The following is a 16556-nucleotide window of genomic DNA, read 5'->3' as shown; positions in this document are numbered from 1 at the left end:
GGGCTTGTGGCCGCCCCATGGTGCACACTAGGTGCGGTACGCCAGCTGGCCCTCGCTCAGATGACCTCACTCACCTGGCCAGCCACCAGGGAAGGGAGGGGCAGCGTGGTACCCGGGGCACTGGTGGAAGGCAGAGCCCATGCCAGTCTTGCACCTAACCCTGCAGCGGAGCTGCTCGGCCTCTCACCACGGGGCCTGGTGTCCCCTCACGGCCCCACCTTCCACCCCCACCCCAACCCTGGCCTGAAGCTTGGAAGCAGATGAGGCCTTGGCACCCAGGAGCAGCTCTCACGGCCAGGGTGACAGCCCTGAGCCCTGGGCCCTGGAGCAGGACCTGGGGCCTGGGGGCTTGGCTTGAGGCTTCGAGAGAGGCCGTGTGCACCCCTGCTTCAGCCCCCAGAGCCCGAGCAGGAACCCCTCCCGTCCCAGGAGGCCTGCTGGACAGAGCGGAGGGCACAGCACAGGTGCAACACTTGCTGATCCTGCACCCAGTCCCCTGCTGGGCAGTGCTGGGGATGCAGAAGTGACCAAGACAGTCCCAGCCTCACCCTCATAGGACTCAGCCCCATGGGGGGAAGGACCTGACCCACACAGTAAGGACCGGGAGTGGGCAGGGCTGGGATGGGGAAGCCCAGCAGGCTCTGAGAACCCACAGAGGGCTTCCTGGAGGAGGCAGCATTTGTACCTGCGGCTGCCAGAGACCAGAGTCAGAGAGCCTGAGCTGTGTGACCTTAGGCAGTTGCTCTACCTCTCTGCACCTCACCTTCCTCATCTGGGGTTGCCGGGAGGTTTCCATGAGTCCTCCTAGCCGGCATCCTGCACTTAGTAGGTGCTCAGTGCACATTAGCTAAACTTAGTAGGTGCTCAGTGCACATTAGCTAAACTTATTTTGAAACTGGGCTGCCGAACAAACTGGTGACACCCAGATAAACCCGAGGACAATCACTAATCCCTTGCTGGTTTAAAGCCCGGGACTGCACACCTCGGGGCAGTTGGAAGAATCCCGGGGCAGGTCTCACCACCACGGCCCTCCTTCTGATGGGGAGGGCGAAGCACAGAGACCCCGGGATGCAGTGCAGCAGGCGGACTACGGGCAGGGCCGTGAGAGCACTGGGAATAGGCCCTGTGGTGTGTGCCAAGCCCCGGGCCACCTACCTTCGGGATGTCCAGCTCTGTAAAGTGCTCGTAGCAGCTGTCCAGGTTCTCGCCGCTCGTCCAGTCGCTGTACACAAGGTTGTGCTGCTCCCAGAAGAAAGCCGAAGTTGAAGTCTGTAAAGTGCTCGTGCTCTGAGATGTACACGTGCAGGTTCTGGGGGTAGGAGCGGGGGAGGGGGGCAGAGCTCAGGGCCATTCATCAGAGCCTCAGTGTGTGCATGGAGAGCGGAGGAAGAGCCAGGCAGCATCGGCCCCTCATGAACCAGCGTGCCTGGGGACGGGGAGTCGTGGAGAGAAGAGAGTCACTTCTCCATACCCCTGTGTCTGCCCTGGCCGAGCCTGGCAGCCAGAAGTGCGCAGTAGCTGAAGACCCAGCAGCCTGCCCTCCGAGCTGAGCGTGGACAGCAGCAGCAGCCCCGGAATGCTGGCCCCCTTCTGGGCTGCACGCCTCAGGGCAAAGCAGGCACCAGCTGACCATTCAGGACACGGGGAGTGGGAGCCCAGCCCCTCCTGCCCCCATGACCCACGGAGCAGGGAAGCGGGGCAGTGGTCACCCTGCTGACAGAACCCAGAGCCGCACAGCTGGCAGAAGCCCACCCTGGGGCTGGTGCTGGCTGGGGAAGCTCCGGCTCTGCCCAGGCCCACCACGTCTCCCCAGCTCCCTTCCCACAGCCCTGAGAGCAAGTGCTAAAGGCCTCCACTGTCAACTTCCTAAAAGCATCGGCTCCACCCCATGGATGCTGCCTGATGACCCCACACCCCAACTGTTCAGAGCCGATGGTGACCAGGAACCCCTCCATCCTGCCCACCTGCCCCACACGCTGCCCACCTGTCACCTTCCACCCCTGCATCCAGCGGTTACCATTAAAGTGCCTTGGGGAACAGGTTGCGGCTGGTGACGCACGGGGCTCCTCCAGGGCCCGCCTGGTCCTGAGGGGCCGGCCCTTGGCAGAACCAGCTGCTGATGGCCCAGATGATAAAGATCCTAAGAGGGAAGCAGCGTGGCAATGAGTCCAGGCCTTCTCCTTCCTCCCGCGCCACCACTGCGGAGGGAAGCACACAGGTGAGGAGCTGACAAGAGGCCGCAAATCCCGCAGGGAGAGACTGGTGTGGGGTGCCTGGCACCACCCTGGTCTCCATGCAGAACCCCCAGCCGAGTCCTGCTGGTGACAACCAGGCCATAATGGCCTTGGCCACCAAACCCTCTGACATGGGCAACTGAAGGTGTCAGTGCCCTGTGGTCCCTGGTGAGAGGTTCCCGAGAATCTGGAATCCTAGCAGTCAGCAGCACAGAACCTCGGGAGAACACCACCAGCGAGCTTCCGATCCCCTGGAAACTGGACAAGCTAGCTCAGGGTCAATGGCCTGGGTTATTCAGACCAACTCTCCCTTTGGAAGGAACTGGAAGAGTCTGATAAAACTTATTAACATATTAAGAATACGGTTGGGTTAGCATTGTAGCACAGGGGGTTAAGCTGTCAGCTGCAACACAAGCATCCCCATGTGACCACCAGTTTGAGTTCCAACTGCTCTGTTTTCCATACAGTTCCCTGCTAATGCACCTGGGAAGGTAGCAGGAGATAGCCCAAGTTCTTGGACACCTACTACCCATATGGGAGACCTGGATGCAATTCCAGGCTCCTGGCTTCAGCCTGGCCATTTGGGGAATGAACCAGTAGATAGAAGATCTCTGTCTTTCCTTCTCCCTCGGTAACATTCCATTTCAAAAGAGAGGGAGGGAAGGAGCAGGGTGGGAGGGAGGGTGAAAAGAACACTGGGGCAGTGTCTGGCCAAGGGTTAAGTTGCCACTTGGATTCCCGCAGCAGAGCGCCTGGCCCAAGTCCTGCTGTTCTACTTCCCATCCAGCCTTCTGCTCTGTGCACTTCGGGAGGCAGCAGACGACAGCTCAGGTACTTGGGCACCTGCCAACCATGTGAGAGATAACAGACTGAGTTCTAGGCTCTTGGCTTTGGCCTAGCCCAGCCCTGGCTGTTGTGGGCATCTGGGGAGTGAACCAGCAGATGGAAGGGCTCTTTCCATCTGTTTTTCTGTGCGCTTCAAATAAAAATGAAAATAAATCAGGGGCCAGCACCATGGCACAGTAGGTTAATCCTCCGCCTGCAGTGCTGGCATCCCATATGGGTGCCAGTTCTAGTCCTGGCTGCTCCTCTTCCAATTCAGCTCTCTGCTGTGGCCTGGAAAAGCAGTGGAAGGTGGCCCAAGTCCTTGGGCCTCTACAAGGGAGACTGGGAAGAAGCTTCTGGCTCCTGGCTTTGGATTGGCGCAGCTCAGGCCATTGCAGCCATCTGGGGAGTAAACCAGCAGACAGAAGACCTTTCTCTCTGTCTCTCCCTCTCACTGTCTGTAACTCTACCTCTCAAATAAATAAATAGAAAAATCAATAAAAGTTTGAATATATATGTATATGTATATGTATGTGTGTGTGTGTGTATATATATATATATATATATATATGTGTATATATATATATGAAGAAGACTAAGAAGACACGGGGTAGGTGCTAACACAGTGATTAAGACCCTGCTTAGGATGCCCACATTCCACATCAGAGTGCCTTAACTCAAGTCCCTGCTCTGTCCCTGACCTCAGCAGTTGGGTCTGTGCTACTCATGTGGGAGACCCAGATTGAGTTCCCAGTTCCTGGCTTCAGCCTGGCCCAGCCTCAGCTACTGGAAACCACTGGATGGGAGATTTCTGCCTATATTAAGAAACAGGGGCCAGCCTGATGCATAGCGGGTAAAGCCGCCGCCTGCAGTGCCAACATCCCATATAGGCACCAGTTTGAGACCTGGCTGCTCCAATTCCGATCCAGCTCTCTGCTATGGTCTGGAAAGCAGTAGAAGAAGGCCCAAGTCCTTGGGACCCTGCACCCACGTGAGTCACCTGGAAGAAGCTCCTGGCTCCTGGCATCAGATAGGCTGAGCTCCACCCGTTGCAGCCATTTGGGGAGTGAACCATCTGATGGAAGATATCTCTCTGTGCCTCTGCCTCTTTATAACTCCATCTTTCCAATAAATAAATACATCTTTTAAAAAAAGAAAGTTATACTATGAATATATCAATAAATCTTATATTTATGATTATATGATACAGTAAGACTGTTCTCATAGATGTTCTTGTAGATAATTATTTTTAAAGATTTATTTATTTATTTGATAGCCAGAGTTAGAGAGAGAGAGAGAGAGAGAGAATTATTCTTCCATTTGTTGTTTCACTACCCAAATGGCTGCAATGGCTGGGGCTGGGCCAGGCTGAAGCCAGGAACCTCGAACCCCATCCGGGTCTCCCATGTTGTGGCAGGGACTCCAGCACTTGGGCCAACTTTGGCTGGTTTCCTGGGTGTATCGGCAGGGAGCTGGATGGAAAGCAGAGCAGCTGGGACCTGAACTGACGCCCACACGGAACGCCAGCATCACCAGCCACGACTTGACCTGTTGCACCGTCTCCTCTGGCAAATAATTCTGACACAATGTACACGTATGTGAGCAAAAGCAGTGACGATGCACGGGGATGCAGATCACCAGGCCGACGCTGAAGGGGAGATGGGGATAACTGAGGAGGAAAAGGAGCGCTGGGAGGCACACCAGCCTCGGGCCCATGGGAGGGCACTAGGGACCCACACCTTGGACGCTGGTACCTCCAGGGCTCCATGCCCAGGGGGAGGCGGGGCACCAGGCCACCCTGAGCCCCGCACCGAGGAGCCGCACAGCAGGCCTGCACAAGGAGTCACCCAGGCAGCTCCTGCCTGCACCATGGAGGAAGGAGACCCTGGGGGCGGGTAATGCCCGCAAGCAGCCAGCAGAAGCAGAGCGAGTCTGCGCATTCCAGGTTTCAGTAACTTCCCCCGCCTAAGAACCAACATGCAGGCAGGTGCAGGCCAGGCACACAAGGAAACAAGACACCAAGGATGAGACGCCGCAGCTACCACGGTCCAGAGGCAGAACGAGACATGGACGCAGAAGTTTCAGACAGAGTCCTCCAAAGTGCTCAAGGTCTGCGTCTGGAGAGCATCAGAAGGACCCACTCTCCAGATAACATGACAGAAAGAGTATACACAGAAACAATGGACAGAATCTGAACCACAGCAAGTGACAGAACCACCTCCTGGGCTCACGAAATCCCACCACCAGCAGCCCAAAGCCTCCAATGGCAGCTGGAGCAGGAGTATGGCCGGGGCACTCTGCGAAGGGAGATGTGGGGTGGGAGCCCGCCTCTGCGTGGAGTGTGAGCCTGCCTCTGGGTGGAGGGAGGCGCAGGGTGTGGACATGGAGGAAGGCGTGGGGTGTGGATGTGGAGGAAGGCGTGGGGTGTGGATGTGGAGGAAGGCTGTGCTGAACACCACTGATATGTCCTCTGGCAGGAACACACAGGGGCGGCAGCTGAGCCAGGCCACCCGGCCCTCTGAGCCCTGGCTCGCTCGGCAACCCCCAGGGTCAATGCCTAAGAATAAAGCTGAGCACACGGCAGCTAGCATCCACTATGTGCTCGTCATTATGTGGCTTTCGATAAAAAGGATTTGTTTATTTGAAAAGCAGAGTGATAGAGAGGGAGGAAGAGAGATCTTCCATCTGCTGCTTCACTCCCCAGCTGGCCCCAATGGCCAGGGCTGATCCAGGCCAAAGCCAGGAGCCAGGATCTCCATCTGGGTCTTCCACATGGAGAGTATTTGGGTCATCGTCTGCTGCCTTCCCAGGTGCATTAGCAGGGAGCTGGATGGGAAGTAGAGCAGCTGGGACTGGAACAGGCGCCCAGACAGGGGATGTGGGCACTGCGAGCAGCAGCTTAACCTGCTTTGCCACGTTGCCGGCCCCCCTAGTGGTTGACACAGTTTTACGGAGCATCTCAGCTAAGCTCCGTCACAATCTAAGAGGTAGGTCATAGTCAGTGTCAACATCAGGGGTCCCTGAGACCACGCTGGGATTCAGCGCGCCCAGAGGACACCCAGGACTCAGCACAGTCATGTGTGTGGCTGTGGCTTGTACCCTGGGCAGGTCACGGAAAGAGAAGAGTCAGGGGCAGGCGCCTGTACCCTGGGGAGGTCACGGGAAGAGCAGAGTCAGGGTGGGCACCTGGCACCGTGGTTGAGATGCCTCTTGGGACAGCTGCATCCATCCTGTCCCTTAGCAGAGCGCTTGGCTCAAGTCCTGGCTCCACTTCCAAATCCAGCTTCCCGCCACTGTGCCTCCTGGGAATCAGCAGGCGAGGCCTCAAGCCCTTGGGCCCCTGCCACCCACATGGGTGACTCAGACTGGGTTCCAGACTCCTGGCTTTGGCCTGGTCAGCCCTGGTTGTTGGGGCTATTTGGGGTGTGAACCAGCAGATGGAAGAACTCTGTTTTGTCTCTTTTAAATACATTTTTTAAAAAAAATTTAAATAGAATTTAAGGCAAATTTGGGTGGGTGTCTGGCCTAGCAGTTAAGAACTGGGATGCCTGCACCTCCTGTTACAGTTCCAGCTTCCTCCTCCTGTGCACCCTGGAAGACAGCAGATGATGGCTCCAGGCCCCGCACCGGAGACTCGGTGGAGATCTGTGCTCCTGCCCAGGCTGCTGCAGGCCTTTGTGGAATGGACTGGCAGAGGGGAGCTCTCTGTCTTTCTGCCTTTCAAATCCATGCAGCTTAAGCTGCCTATATCCACTGCCTCCCCTCTGGGAATGCTGGGTTGAGTCCCAGCTGCTCCACATCTGATCCAGCTCCCTGCTGATACACCTGGGAGGGCAGGGGAAGATGGCCCAAGTCCTTGGGCCCCTGCCACCCACGTGGAAGACCAGGATGGAGTTTCTGGTGCCTGGCTTTGGCCTGGCCCAGATGTGGCTGTTGTGATCATCTGGGGGATGAACCAGCAGACAAAAGATCTCACTCTTCCCCTCTCTCTGTCACTCTGCCCTTCAGATTTGAAAGGCAGAGTGACAGAGAGGCAGAGAGAGAGAGAGAGGTCTTCCATCCACTGGTTTACTCCCCAAATGGCTACAATGGCTGGAGCTGAGCCAAGTTGAAGGCAGGAACCAGGAGCTTCTTCTGGGTCTCCCAGAGGGGTACAGGGGCCCAAGCACTTGCACCATCTTCCACTGCTTTTCCAGGCCATAGCAGAGAGCTGGGTCAGAAGTGGAGCAGCTGGGACTAGAACTGGTGCCCATATGGGATGCTGGCACTGCAGGTGGTGGCTATAACCCACTATGCCACAGCGCCAGCCCCAATAAGTAACTTAAAAAAAAAACACACTCTGCTTTGGTCCGGCAGCATGGATGACTTGGTTAATCCTCCGCCTGTGGTGCCAGCATCCCATATGGGCACCAGATTCTAGTCCCGGTTGGGGCACTGGGTTCTAGTCCCGGTTGCTCATCTTCTAGTCCAGCTCTCTGCTGTGGCAAAGGAAGGCAGTGGAGGATGGCCCAAGGGCTTGGGCCCTGCACCCGCAAGGGAGACAGGGAGGAAGCACCTGGCCCTTGGCTTCGGATCCGTGCAGCGCGTGGGCCATAGCGGCCATTTGGGGGGTGAACCAACGGAAGGAAGTCCTTTCTCTCTGTCTCTCTCTCTCACTGTTTAACTCGATCGTCAAAAAAAAAAAATCTCTGCTGCTAAGGTCCCTCACACAGATGGTGTAGGGTTGGCACAAGCCCACCCACACACTTCACACCACCTCTGGGTGACCCTGAACACCTAATGCGATGGACCTGCTGGGTGAAGTCAGTCCACTGTTTTGTTTAGGGAACACCAGCATGGAAAAAAGTGCACCTGCTCAGTAAGATGCCATTTTTTCCCCTAAAACATTTTCAATCCGTGGATACAGAGAGCAGGTAGACTGGACAGTCAGAGGGTGGGCTCCCCACACCCTCTGCCGACCCAGCTTGGGGCGACTTCTGTCTGAGCCCTTGGGAGGGAGTGGAGCTGAAGAGGCCAGGGGAGCTGTCCCATGCCCTCTGGGTGCTCCCTCCCCAGCCCTCATCACCGGAAGCTATTTGTGTGGTTCTACCACCTGCCCAGGTATTTGGCACCATGGCCCCCACCCCATGGGCCCATGCACGGCCCTCCCCATGCATCCACCAGCACGTGACTAAGAGCCCCGCACCGACCTGCTGACCACAGGCCCCCTGGTCCTTAGTTGTGGGACAGAGCCTCCTCCCCCGCGCCGCTGGCCCCCAGCCCTCACCTTTCTGCACCTTGTCGCACAGCAGGTAGAGCTCCTTGCCGCCAGTGCACAGCCCGCTCTCCTTGTTGATCTGGCAGATCCGCAGCTCCAACGTGTTTGTGGACTCTGGCAGGGAGCAAGGGGCAGAGAATCCCACCTGGAAATCCTTCTGAGGCTCCCAGTGGGTGCCTGCCCAGGGCTGGGAGAGGCAGGACAGGGAGCAGGCAGGGCAGCCCACCTGTGCTAGGAAGGCAGCGGAAGCTGGCTCAAGTGCCTGGGCCCCTGCACCCATGCCAGAGACCCAGATGGAGTTCTGGGCTCCTGGCATTGGCCTGGCCCAGGCCTGGCTGTTGCAACCATTTAGGAAGTGAACCAGCGGATGTGTGTGTGTATGTGTGTGTGTGTGTGTGTGTCTCCCTCTCTTAACTCTGCATCTCAAATAAATAGAAATAGAGACCCGCAGATCTCAGGGAGAGTGGGTGCTGTCAGGGGTCAGGGGTCAGGGTTCACGGACCTTGTATGGCCTTCCTCGGTGTAAAAGTCTGGACCTGCAGGAGGTCACGAGGGTTGGGTAGGCCTGACGCCAGGCCCTGGCTCAGCAGTGATCACGTGCCCGGGCCTGGCCAATTAGAGCACTGCCTCCCTTTACCCGTGGATGATTGGCCAGAGAGGAGCAGCTGACCCCAAGCAGGCCAATGAGAGGCAGCCCTGAGATTCTGGGCCAGACACAGGAGGAGAGGCCAGAAAAGGCACTGGGCAGGGAGGGTGGCTGGCAGGCCTGGGCCGGTGCCGCCGACCGTGGAGAAAAGGCCGAGGGTCCTACCAGCAGTGACCGCGCAAGGAAAGAGCTTCTAAGACACCGGCGTCAAAGAAGCTGGATCGTGGCGCCCCATGTTGGCTTCTTTAGTTCACGGGACAGAGCCCCCTGCATCCTGAAGCACAGCTGGGAGAGAGCCCCATGCCCACCGAAGCCCACTTGGGACAGAGCCCCAAGCCCCCCTAAACCCATATGTGACAGAACCTCCTGATCCGCCAAGCCCACCTGGGACAGAGCCCACTGCCCCGCCAAGCCCTCCTGGGAGAGAGCCCCCTGCCCCGCTAAGCCCACCTGGGACAGAGCACCCCACCTCCCGAAGCCCACCTGGGACAGAGCCTCCTGACCCCCTAACCCCACTTGGGACAGAGCCTCCTGCCCCGCAAAGCACACCTGGGACAGAGCCCCCTGCCCTGCCAAGCCCACCTGGGAGAAAGCCACTTGCCCCCAGAAGCCCAATTGGGACAGAGCCCCCTGCCCCCCTAAACCACTTGGGACAGATCCTTCTGCCCCATTAAGCCAATCTGGGACAGAGGCCCCTGCCCCACCAAGCCCAACTGGGACAGAGCCACTTGCCCTTGAATCCGCCTTGGAACAGAGCCCCCTACCACCCTAACCCCACCTGGGACAGAGCCTCCTGACCCCCTAACCCCACTTGGGACAGAGCCTCCTGCCCCGCAAAGCACACCTGGGACAGAGCCCCCTGCCCTGCCAAGCCCACCTGGGAGAAAGCCACTTGCTCCCAGAAGCCCAATTGGGACAGAGCCCCCTGCCCCCCTAAACCACTTGGGACAGATCCTTCTGCCCCATTAAGCCAATCTGGGACAGAGGCCCCTGCCCCACCAAGCCCAACTGGGACAGAGCCACTTGCCCTTGAATCCGCCTTGGAACAGAGCCCCCTACCACCCTAACCCCACCTGGGACAGAGCCTCCTGACCCCCTAACCCCACTTGGGACAGAGCCTCCTGCCCCGCAAAGCACACCTGGGACAGAGCCCCCTGCCCTGCCAAGCCCACCTGGGAGAAAGCCACTTGCCCCCAGAAGCCCAATTGGGACAGAGCCCCCTGCCCCCCTAAACCACTTGGGACAGATCCTTCTGCCCCATTAAGCCAATCTGGGACAGAGGCCCCTGCCCCACCAAGCCCAACTGGGACAGAGCCACTTGCCCTTGAATCCGCCTTGGAACAGAGCCCCCTACCACCCTAACCCCACCTGGGACAGAGCCTCCTGACCCACTAAGCCCACTTGGGACAGAGCCCTTTGTCACGCCAAGCCCACCTGGGACAGAGCCCCATGCCTGGCCAGCCCAGCTGGGATAGAGCCACATGTCCCTGAAGCTCACTTGGAACAAAGCCCCATGCCACCATGAGCCCATTTTGGACAGAGACTCCTGTCCCACTAAGCCCACCTGGGATAGAGCCCACTGCCCACCAAAGCCCATCTGGGTCTGACTCCTGGCCCCCAAAGCCAACCTGGGACAGAGACCCCTGCCCATATAAGGCCACCTGGGACAGAGCCCCAAGCCCCACCAAACCCACCTGGGACAAAGCACCCTGCCACCCTAACCCACTTGCTACAGAGCCTCCTGCCTCCCAAAGCCCACCTTGGACAGATCCCTCTGTCCCCATAAGCCTACACGGGAAAGAGCTCTCTGCCCCGCTAAGCCCACCTGGGACACAGCCCACTGCCCACTGAAGCCCACTTTGGACAGAGCCTCCTGTCCCACTAAGCTCACCTGGGACAGAGCCCCTTGCTGCCTGAAGCCCACCTGGGACAGAGCCAACTAGCCCGACAAGCCCACCTGGGACAGAGCCCCCTGCACTCCAAAGACCACATGGCATAGAGCTCCCACCCCACCAAGCCCACTGGCACAGAGCACCCTACCCCCCGAAGCGCACCTGGGATACAGCCCACTGCCCCCAGAAGTCCACCTGAGACAGAGCACCCTGGCCCCGAAGCCCACATGGAACAGAGCGCCCAGATCCACTAAGCCCCACTAGGACAGAGCCCCCTGCCCCCAAAGCACACCTGGCAAAGAGCCTTCTGTCCCCCTAAGCCCACCTAGGAAAGAGCTCCCTGCTCCACTAAACCCACTTGGGACAGAGCCCCCTACCCCCTGAAGCCGACTTGGGACATAGCCTCCTGTCCCATTAAGCCTACCTGTGACAGAGCCCCTGCCCCCTGAAGCCCACAAGGAATAGAGCCCCTGCCCCGTTAAGCCCACCTGGGACAGAGGCCCCTGCCCCGCTAAGACCACCTGGGACAGAGGCCCCTGCTGCGCTAAGCCCACTTGGGACAGGGCCCCCTGCCACCCTAAGCCCATTTGGGACAGTGCCTCCTATCCCACTAAGCCCACATGGGATAGAGCCTCCTGCTACACGAAGTCCACCTGCGACAGAGTCCGCTTCTCCCCAAAGCCCACCTGGGACAGAGCACCCTGTCTCCCTATGCCCACCTGGGACAGAGCCTCCTACCCCGCCAAGCTCACCTTGGAATACCCCCTGACCCGCCAAGCACACCTGGGACAGAGACCCCTGCCCCCCGAAGCCCACATGGGACAGAGAACCCTGCCCTCCAAAGCCCTCCTGGGACAGAGCCCCATGCCCTTCCAAGCTCGCCTGGGACAGTGCCCACTGCCACTTAAACCCACATGAGACAGAGCCACCTGCCCCAAAGCCAACCTTGGAAAGAGCCCCCTGCCCCTGGAAGCCCACCAGGGACAGAGGCTCCTGATCCCCTATGCACACTTGGGAGAGAGCTGCATGCCCTGCTAAGCCCACCTGGGAAAGAGCCCCTTGCCCACTGAAGCCCACCTGGGACAGAGCACCCTGTCCCTGAAGCCCACCTGGGTCAGAGCCCCCTGCCACACTAAGCCCACCTGGGACAGAGCCACATGTACCCGGAGTGCACTTGGAACAGAGCCCCATGCCACCATAAGCCCACTTTGAACAGAGCTTCCTGTCTCACTAAGCCCACCTGGGACAGAGCCACTGCCCCTTGAAGCCCACCTGGGACAGATACCTCTTTCCTCCGAAGCCCCCCTGGGACAGAGCCCCCTGTCCCACTAAGCCTACCTGGGACAGAGCCCCCTTCTTTCCAAAGCTCACTTAGAACAGAGCCCCATGCCACCATAAGCCCAGTTTGGACAGAGCCTCCTGCCCCGCCAATCCCACCTGGGACAGAGCCCATGGCCTCACTAAGCCCACCTGGGACACAGCCCCCTGCCCTGCTAAACCCGCCTGGGACAGAGCCCCCTGCACCCCATGCCCACCTGGAACAGAACCCCTGCCCAACCAAGCCCACCTGGGACAGAGCCCCCTGCATCCCAAAGGCCACATGGGAAAGAGCTCCCGCCCCACCAAGCCCACTGGGACAGAACATCCTGCCCCCCAAAGCCCTTCTGGAACAGAGCCCCCTGCCCCACTAAGCCCAAATGGGACAGAGGCCCCTGCACCCCGAAGTCCATCTGGGACACAGACATCTGTCCCCCGAAACCCACCTGGCAAAGAGCTAACTGCCCCGCTAAGCCCACCTGAGACAGAGCCACCTGCCCCCCGAAGCCGACTTGGGACAGAGCCTCTTGCCCCCATAAGCACACCTGGAACAGAACCCCAAGCTCCACCAAAACCACCTGGGACAGAGCCCACTGCCCCCCGAAGTCCACCTGGGACAGGACCCCTGCCCCCTAAACCCACTTGGGAAAGAGCCTCCTGCCCCGCCAAGCACACCAGGTACAGAGCCCACTGCCCCTCGAAGCCCACCTGGGACAGAGCCCCTGACCCCGAAGCCCACCTGGGTCTAGATTCCTGGCTTCTGAAGCAAACCTGGAACAGAGTCTGCTGCCCCTCGATGCCCACAAGGAACCAGAGCCCCCTGCCCCATTAAGCCCACCTGGGACAGAGCCCCCTGCCAAGCCAAGCATACCTGGGACAGAGCCCCCGGCCCCTCAAAGCCCACCTGGGACAGAGACTCCTGGCTCCTGGAGCAAACTTGGGACAGAGCCCCCTGCCCCCTGAAGCCCACGAGGAACAGAGCCCACTGCCCCGTTAAGCCCACCTGGGATAGAGGCACCAGCCCCAATAAGACCCCCTAGAACAGAGGCCCCTGCACCCAGAAACCCACCTGGGACAAAGCCCACAGCCCCGCTAAGCCCACCTGGGACAAAGGCCCCTGCCCCGCTAAGGCCACCTGAGACAGAGCCCCCTGCCCCCCTAAGCCCAACTGGGACAGAGCCTCCTGCCCCATTAAGACCACATGGGACAGAGCCCCCTGCCCTGCCAAGCCCATCTGGAAAAGAGCCCCCTGCCCCACACAGCCCACCTGGGACAGAGCCCCTGACCCTGAAGCCCAGCTGTCTAGACTCCTGGCTCCCAAAGCAAACCTGGGTCAGAGCCCCCTGCCCCCTTAAACCCTCAAATAACCAGAGCCCCCTGCCGCGTTAAACCCACCTGGGACAAAGGCCCCTGCCATGCTAATCCTACTTGGGACAGAGCCCCTACCACCTGAATCCTACCGGGTACAAAGCACCCTGCTCCCGAAGCACACCTGGGACAGAGTGCCGTACCCCAGAAGCCCACCAGGGATAGAGCCCATGCCACACTAAGCCCACCTGGGACAGAGCAACTAGTCCCCCAAAGCCCACATGGGTCAGAGCTCCCTGACCCCTAAGCACACGTGGGACAGAGCCCTCTGCACGCTGAAGCCCACCAGGTTCAGACACCCCGGCTCCCCGAAGCCCACCTGGGACAGAACATTCTGCCCCGATAGGGCCACCTGGGACAGAGCCCCCAGCTTCATTAAGCCCACCTCGGACAGAGCCCCCTGCCTCCCGAAGCCCACCAGGAACAGAGCCCCTGCCCTGTTAAGCCTACATGAGACAGAGGCCCCTGCCCCGATAAGACCACCTGGGACAGACCCACTGTCACCAGAAGCCCACCTGGGACAGAACACACGGCCTCACTAAGCCCACCTGGGACAGAGGCCCCTGCCCCGCTAAGGCCACCTAAGACAGAGCCCCCTGCCCCCCTAAGTCCAGCTGTGACAGAGCCTCCTGCCGCATTGAGCCCACCTGGGACAGAGCCCCTGCCCTGCCAAGCCCACCTGGGACAGAGCCCTCTGTCCCCATAAGCCCACTTGAGACAGAGCCCCTGCCCCCTGAAGCCCACCTGGAACAGAGCCCATTGCTCCCCTAAGCCCACCTAGGAGAGAGGCCCCTGCCCTGCTAAGCCCTCCTTGGACAGAGCCCCTTGCCCCCTAAAGCACACCTGGGACACAGCCCCCTGGCCCCGAAGCCCAGCTGGGACAGAGCCCCCTTCCCCGCTAAGCAAACTTCAGACAGAGCCTCCTACCCCACTAAGCACACCTGGGACACAGCCCCCTGCTCTGCAAAGCCCACCAATACAGAGCCCCTGCCACCCGAATCCCACCAGGTACAAAGCACCGTGCTCCCGAAGCACACCTGGGACAGAGCGCCCTACCCCCGAAGTCCACCTGGGATTCAGCCCATGCCACACTAAGCCCACTTGGGACAGAGCAACTAGTACCCCAAAACCCACATGGGTCAGAGATCCCTGACCCCTAAGCATACCTGGGACAGAGCCCCCCTGCCCCCCAAAACCCACCAGGTACAGACACCCCGGCTCCCTGAAGCCCACCTAGGACAGAGCCTTCTACCACATAGGACCACCTGGGACAGAGCCCCCAGCTTCATTAAGCCCACCTCGGACAGAGGCCCCTGCCCCCCCAAAGCCAACCTGGGACAGAGCCCCCTGCCCCCCAAAGCCCACCAGGGACAGAGTCCCCTGCACCCCGAAGCCCACCAGATACAGACACCCCGGCTCCCCGAAGCCCACCAGGGTCAGAGCCCCTTGCACCCCAAAGTCAACCTGGGACAGAGCCCCCTGCCCCTGAAACACACCTGAGACAGAGGCCCCTGACCCTCAAAGCCCACCTGGGACAGAGCCCCTAGCCCCCTGAATCCCACCTGGGACAGAGCACCCTGCCCCCCTCCCCCCAAGCCCACCTGGGACAGAGCCCTCTGCCCCACTAAGGCCACCTGGGACAGAGCCCCTGGTCCCCCGAAGCCCACTTGGGACAGAGCCTCCTGTCCCACAAAGCCAACCTGGGACAGATCTCCCTGACCCCCGAAGCCCACCTGGGAAAGAGCCCCCTGCCACCTTAAGCCCACCTGGGACAGAGCACCCTACCCTGCTAAGGCCACCTAGGACAGAGCACTTTGCCCCCTTAATCAAACCTGGGATAGAGCCCCCTAATGCACGAAGCCCACTGGGGACAGAGCTCCCTGCCCCCTGCGCCCTGAAGCCCACCTGGGCCAGAGCCCCTGACCCTGAAGCCCACCTTGGTCAGAGAATCTTGGCTCCTGAAGCAAAGCTGGGACAGAGCCCCCCTGCTTCCTGAAGCCCACCAGGAACAGAGCCCTTGCCCCATTAAGCCCACCTGGGACAGAGGCCCCTGCCCCAATAAGACCACCTGCAACAGACCCACTGCCACCAGAAGCCCACCAGGGACAGAGCCCATGGCCTCACTAAGCCCACCTGGGACAGAGGGCCCTGCCCCACCAAGCCCATCTGGGAAAGAGTTCCCTGCCCCGCCAAGCCCACCTAAGACAAAGCCCTCTGTCCCCATAAGCCCACTTGGGACAGAGCCTACTGCTCCCGAAGCCCATCTGGGAGAGAGGCCCCTGCCTTGCTAAGCCCTCCTTGGACAGAGCCCCTTGCCCCCTGAAGCACACCTGGGACACAGCCCCCTGCAGACAGAAGACCACCTGGGACAGAACCCCCTGCCTCACTAAGCCCACCTGGAACAGAGCACCCTACCCTGCTAAGGCCACCTGGGACAGAGCACCTTGCCCCTGAATCCCAACTGAGATAGAGACCCTGAAGCACAAGCCAACGTGGGAACAGAGCTCCCTGCCCCCTGCCCCCGGAAGCCTACTGGGACAGAGCCCCCTGCGCCACGAAGCCCACCTGGGCCAGAGCCCCTGACCCTGAAGCCCGCCTTGGTCAGAGACTCTTGGCTCCTGAAGCAAAGCTGGGACAGAGCCCCTTGCCTTCCGAAGCCCACCAGGAACAGAGCCCCTGCCCCGTTAAGCCCACCTGGGACAGAGGTCCCTGCCCACAGAAGCCCACCTTGGACAGATCCCACAGCCCCACTAAGCACACCTGGGAGAGGCCCCTGCTGCATTAAGCCCACGTGGGCCAGAGCCCCTGACCCCAAAGCCCACCTTGGTCACAGACTCTTGGCTCCCGAAGTAAAGCTGGGACAGAGCCCCTGACCCCGAAGGCCACCAGGAATAGAGCCCCTGCCCCATTAAGCCCACCTGGGACAGAGCCCCCTAAAATGCTAAGGCTACTTGGGAAAGAGCTGCCTACCCCCCTAAGCCCACATGCGACAGAGCCTCCAGTCCCAAAGCCCACCT

At 59.9% G+C, this 16556-nt stretch overlaps 1 pseudogene; it reads right to left on the bottom strand.

Annotated features, from left to right (window-relative positions):
• Window positions 1-16556, bottom strand: part of LOC133759307 (putative lipid scramblase CLPTM1) — a 60149-nt pseudogene that overhangs the window by 21831 nt on the left and 21762 nt on the right.

Source organism: Lepus europaeus, chromosome 5 (genome assembly GCF_033115175.1).
Source record: "Lepus europaeus isolate LE1 chromosome 5, mLepTim1.pri, whole genome shotgun sequence".
Classification (NCBI taxonomy): Eukaryota; Metazoa; Chordata; class Mammalia; order Lagomorpha; family Leporidae; genus Lepus; species Lepus europaeus.
Note: the sequence above shows the minus strand (reverse complement) of the source record. Positions and strands in the feature narration are given on the sequence as shown.